Below are 6278 nucleotides of genomic sequence, written 5' to 3' on the forward strand. Positions count from 1 at the left end.
GAGCTCCACAAATCATGTTAAACCCAGATTCGGCTCAAACAAGGGACTAAACACGTTTCGCAATTATGCCACATTAATGTGGAACGCCCTACCCAAAGCTGTAAAGGAATGTGAATCACTACCCACTTTCAAAACCACTCTCAAAGAACACCTACGGGAGACTGCAATTCGAAACTGGCCCCTGTAAATGTCCTAACACAACCCCCTCCAATGTACTGTAAATTACCAAGTATGGTTTTGTCAATATTCCAATGTACAGTTTTGCTTGTACAGTGTGTATATATATATGTTATGATGAATTGAAAATGGGGGACCCTGATGTAAACAAGATGAAAGTCTTTCTCTGGTCTGCATCCCCTTAACAATTGTATGTATTGAGCTGTACTGTACTGTACCCATTCTGCAATCTGTTAATAAAGTTTTCAATAAATCTATCAAGCATAGGGAGGGGTTTAATGATGCCCAATCTTCCTCTGCTGTTGATCATTAAGAACATTTCATTACCAAAAGCCAGACTTTTAAAGTTGACATTGTAAGATGAGGTACAGACTTAGGGTAAGGTGCAATGAGGAATGAATAGACGACTTGCACACCACACAAGCACAATTATTACATGCACACTGCTGCTGCTAACATATACCTTGTATTGTATAGATAGAATATATGTTGTGTATTATGTTTACAAATCTACGGTAGAAGAGCCGGGAAAAATAAACCTCATGTTTTTCTGAATGTACCGGTATGTACATTAAAAAAAAAGATTAAAAAAGCTGTGACAATAGACAATAATCTGAATCTACTGGTGGTTCAGTGTAACACTTCCCCCGGTCCTGTGGGACCAGCCGGCAACCCTCCGCCCGGTTCGGTTGGTTCAGAACCCAGACATTCACAACCCCTCATCAATAACCCTCATAACATAACATTGCCAACCGGTGGGCTGATGCAGATCTGGCATCAGCTCACACACCAGCTTATTATTATTATTTACTGCCAGTTATGTTTATTATGTTTATTGTCTGTGTTGTCGTTGTTGTCTCCACTTTGTTAGACTTGTGTTCCCCTGTCTGTGTTTTGTAAATATGTTTTAGTCTGGTTGTTTAATTGTTATTGTTTTCCCAGTGTGCTCTGTGTTCTGTTGTTTCTGTCCCTCTTTTCTTGATCCTCCAATCACAACTGTCGCTTACCTCGGACAAACTGTGATTGGAGGATCAAGAAAAGAGGGCAGGGTTTGAGATAGGTCTAATAGTGTCTGTATATTAAGTGTTGTGGGCCAGCAGTCCCTTGCGGGTTCATTGTTAAATGTTACCTATGTTTGTCAGTCGTGGATTGTTCCTGTCTTGTAAAGTAAACTGTTATCATCACCACGTCGACTTCTGTCTCATCTATCATCGTTATTTACTCTGCCACCTGGGTTCACCATGCCGAAGAAGCATAATCGTAACAGTTCAGGAGACATTCCACCTGTCATTTTGCAAGAAACAGCTCTCCCATGTATCATTTGTGTATAAAATATAAAAAGTTATATTCTAAAGAAAGAATAGATGCCACTAAATATGATGGCAAAGAACTCTGGAAAACCTTAAATGAAATAATGAATCGGTGGAAGGTTTTTAACCAAACCATTAGCTAATTATTTTAAGGATTTCTTTGTATAAACAAGGTCAATGCACTAAGGCAGAATATGATCATTGCTGACTCAAACACTTTTGAATTGATGAGGAAAAATATGTGGAATAAGAGCTGTACATTCCAATTTAGCAGTGTGGCAGAGGGTGTGATGAACAGGCTGTTGAAGGCCCTTCCTGAACATGTTACACAGTAGGGTACTTTGTCTCGCAGCTGACCACATTTCCGGTCCCATTTGTCATATAGTAAACCAATGTCTAGCTTATGGTATATATCCAAACATTTGGAAGGAAGGCAAAATAATTCCCTTACCTAAAAACAGATTTAACATTTAGTGGGCAGAACAGCAGACTACCAGTACTTAGTCAATTGATGGAGAGAATTGTCAATTCACAAATACAAAAATACTTTGACTGTAATGGTCTCAATTCTATATTTCAACACACTTATAAACGTTACTTGACTTGCTCTGCCCACACATGACTGATGACTGGTTAAAGGAGATGGATAACTCAAATATAACAGGTGCAGTGCTACTGGATTTTAGCGCAGCATTTGATGGGATGGACCACAAACCTTTAATTGGAATGCTATGGATTTGCACAAAGTGCCATCTCATTCATGAAAAGTTATTTATCATGAAGAAGACAAAGAGTGTATTACAATGGCAGCATGTCTATTTGCAAATGGCTAGATTGTGGCTTGCCACATGGCAGCTGTCTTGGACCACTCCTGTATTCCATATTCACAAATGACTTATCATCTGCTTTGTGTAAAGCAAGTATACAAATGTACGCGGATGATTTCACACTGTATTATGCTGCAAACAATACTAGTGGTGATCTACACAAAGTTTAGTTTAACAGAGTTATATGCAGTATCTAATTGGATACAACTAAATAAGCTGGTATTAAACATCTCAAAGACCAAATCCATTATCCTAGGAACCAGTCACAAACTATTAGCCAATCCAACACTGAGTCTGCACTTGTCTGGTGAACCCATACAACAGGTTGATAAGGTTAAATTACTGGAGTCATAGTCGACTGACATGGGTATAGAGCACATTGACACAGTGGCTAAGAAAATGGGTAATGGCATTTATATGGCAAGAAAATGCCTTCCTTATATTCCAGCACATATTCTGGGACAGGTCGTTAAGTCATTCGTTTTAAGCCACCTGGACTGCTGCTCAGCTCACCTGTTTGGTCCTCTGCATCTGACCCAGAACAGAGCTGCCAGACTAGTCCTACATTGCCCCATAACAATGAACATAAACAAGGGTGGCTACGTGGCGTAGTGGGCAAGGCGCTCGCCACGAATGCAGAGCTCCACATTGCTTTCAGTTTAGCTGGTCGTTCATACTAATACACATTGGCCGTATTAGGGGGTGGGAAACTGATGGGTGGGGATCGGGGGTTGTCGACAGCGACTCCTACAGGTCGGTTGGTGCGCCTGCGCAGTAGAATCAGGAAGTGTCGGGGGCAGCGTGAGCCTCCCACGCGTTACTCCTCGCCACTGAGAGATCGAGCTGCGCAGGTGAAAAGATGCGACTGCTGTTACCTCAAGTACCGGAGGGGACTTGTGCTATGTGACTTAGTCCACATTGCAGCCGGCTTGTGGGAGGCAAGAAACAGCGTTTGTGACAGGGGAGGGTTGAATTGGATGAAATACGAAATTGGGATGGGAGAAAATATAGAAAATGGGAGAAAAAGTGGATAAAAAAAAACAATGAACATAAACAGTATGCATAGGGAACTCTTATGGTTATCGGTAGATAAAAGGCTTGTCTTAAATACAGTCACATTCTTCAATAACAGCATCCACACCTCTAAGCCTGAGTTTTTATATAGTAAAATTATCAGATGCAGTCACTTACACAATAATTTAACTAGAATGGCAGGAGAAGGTAAAATCATGTTACCTCGCCCAAAATTGAATGCCTTATGAAAATCGAGCCATTACTTATTGGAATAGCTGCCCAGAACACATACGTCAATTAAATAGCAAATCATCATTTAAACATAAATTATGAATGTATTACTTAGCTAGTGAGCAGTAGTCCAGTGGTTATTTATTTTAGTTTTTAATTATTTGTTCTTATTATTTTCTTAACTGTGACAAGCTAAAGATGGTAATGCTGCCCTTTACAGGCAAGTAATGTGTATATGTATGTGTATAAAGTGTGTGTGTATATATATATATGTGTATGTATGTATATGTATGTATATGTGTGTGTGTGTGTGTGTGTGCGTGTGTGTGTGTGTGTGTGTGTGTGTGTGTGTGTGTGTGTGTGTGTGTGTGTGTGTGTGTGTGTGTGTGTGTGTGTGTGTGTGTGTGTGTGTGTGTGTGTGTGTGTATATGTGAGTTTGAATATGGCCACCAGTGATGTCATCAGGGACATTGAATCCTTGTGTTGAGTTAATTACAGCTCCATTAAATAAGGTAGCAGTCCCTATAAGACAAGGTATTGCTATTTTTCATCTAAATCATTTCATGGTGCTGTATTAACACAAATAGGCCTATACAATGTCCCTGATTACGTCACTGGTGGCCAGCCATATTCAAACTAATTTACTCTCAATAACTCAAACTAAATAAACGTGTGAAAAACAGTTTAGAGTTATGTGTGTGAGATTATGTGCAAAATAAATCAGCATATTTTTTTTGGGGTGATGTGCCCCTTTAAAAGTTTAAGCTAAAGCCTAAATTAAGGTGGAATGGTCTTTTTCATGCCTATGGGAATGGGAGCTTTTGATGGTGATCTTAGGTGTGTGGAAATTAAGGGGTGTAGTGTTTGTAAAGATGAGCCATTCAAGCCTGTCCGCACACAGACAAAGGAGCGCTTGTGGTATAACTGTGTCAAGTTGGAAGTGCCTTAAGCGGGGTGGGGCAATCATGTCAACTGATAATGACTTGTTGGCATTGTTTCTTTTGGGTGGGTGAGAGAGGGGCTTTAGGTATTACTGCTGAACATGCACACAATGTAAAGTATTTTCAGCATTTGATTGATTGATTGATTGAAAACTTTATTAACAGATTGCAGAATGGGTACAATACACTACAGTGTACTGTATTTTACCCAATCAATCAATCAAATGCTGAAAATACTTTGCATTGTCTCAATACAAACAACTGCTAAGAGGATGCAGACCAGAAAAAGACTTCTCAATACAAACAACTGCTAAGAGGATAGCACTTTGCCCTCTTGCCCAGACAAATCAATCTATCATTGCAATAATTTTCATCCTGAGTGGAGCTGGTTTAAGACACAGCAAAGAAACCAAAACTGATAAGAGAAGCAGGCTAGAGAAACTGTAATCCTGGTCAAAGAAGCCTGATGGTCTGCCAACAGTAGTGAGCCCTGGGCACGGAGCCAGAAGTAAGGAGAGAATTCCATGGCGTTTTGCTCCTCCTCTGCTGCTAGTGCTCAGTCACTGTGTCAATGGAACAGGGGAAGCAGAAGCTGAGTTAGAGGGAATGGAGGACTAGTGGCAGGTGGAACTGTTCATCTCTTTGATCATTGCTCTGAATTGAAAAATTTTCGAGAGCTAATTTGCTATGACTTTCTGATGTCTGCAATGTGTAAGGGTGTGTCGGATGTTTTTATTTACCTGGATATTATTGGATCAATAAGGGGACACTAAAGTTCCTTTGCACACTTGGGTGTAACCAAAAGGCTGGGGTCGGGACGGCGGGAGGGGGGGGGTAGGCAAACAGGCAGCGGGGGGCTAGTTAAGTAAACTAAAGGTGAGTTCCCTTCAGAAAGCCCGACGACACGCCCCTTGGCGGTGGAACATATAGCTTGCTCCCATCTCATCTCTTCCATCCATGTGTGTGTCTCTTCTTGGCTGCCCCAAGTCATCCATCGGAGAGGATATTGTGAATGTCAATACTCGGACATATCACAGACAGAAGAGGTGAGTGAGTTTCGGAGAATACAGTCTGTGTTATACTGTAAATGCTGCGCCTGGTGGTGTCGACGTGCGTACAATCTAGTGGACCAAATGTGTCAAACCAGTCCAGTGTGGTTATAAATAGAATGTACGTTAACTGTAAAGGTTTAAGAATATTAACTTTTTTTCGTTATTATGGCATAAATTCTCTTCTTGTCAGATCTGTGATCGGATTGCAAAATGGCCTCCTTTGTCATGTACAGCTTTTAAGCACATACATCTTTGTCTTTTAACTAGCAACTTGATAGGTGTTCAACGTTCCGATTTACTTCGTCTAACGTATTGCTTCTCTTCTTCTCTTTTATTTGTTTATATTGCACATTCAGCGAGGATGTACGGTAGCATTTAATTTTCACGGCAAAGTTATGCTCTGACTTTGCATGAAGTTTATAAATGGGACATCAATCCGTTATCCCTACCGCACCAATCACTATTGGATGTCATTGTAGAATACCTTGGCATCTGGTTGCAGCTGCACCTCGTCCACTATCACATGCATGCGTACATTATGACATTTTGTCTAAAATAACAATTGCTAAATGCTGTATGATTTTGTTGAGACTGTGTTGGTGTCTCAATTTCTCTCTCTCTCTCTCTCTCTCTCTCTCTCTCTCTCTCTCTCTCTCTCTCTCTCTCTCTCTCTCTCTCTCTCTCTCTCTCTCTCTCTCTCTCTCTCTCTCTCTCTCACTCTCTCTC

The sequence above is a fragment of the Notolepis coatsorum genome, assembly GCF_963971535.1.
Source record: "Notolepis coatsorum genome assembly, chromosome: 2".
Classification (NCBI taxonomy): domain Eukaryota; kingdom Metazoa; phylum Chordata; class Actinopteri; order Aulopiformes; family Paralepididae; genus Notolepis; species Notolepis coatsorum.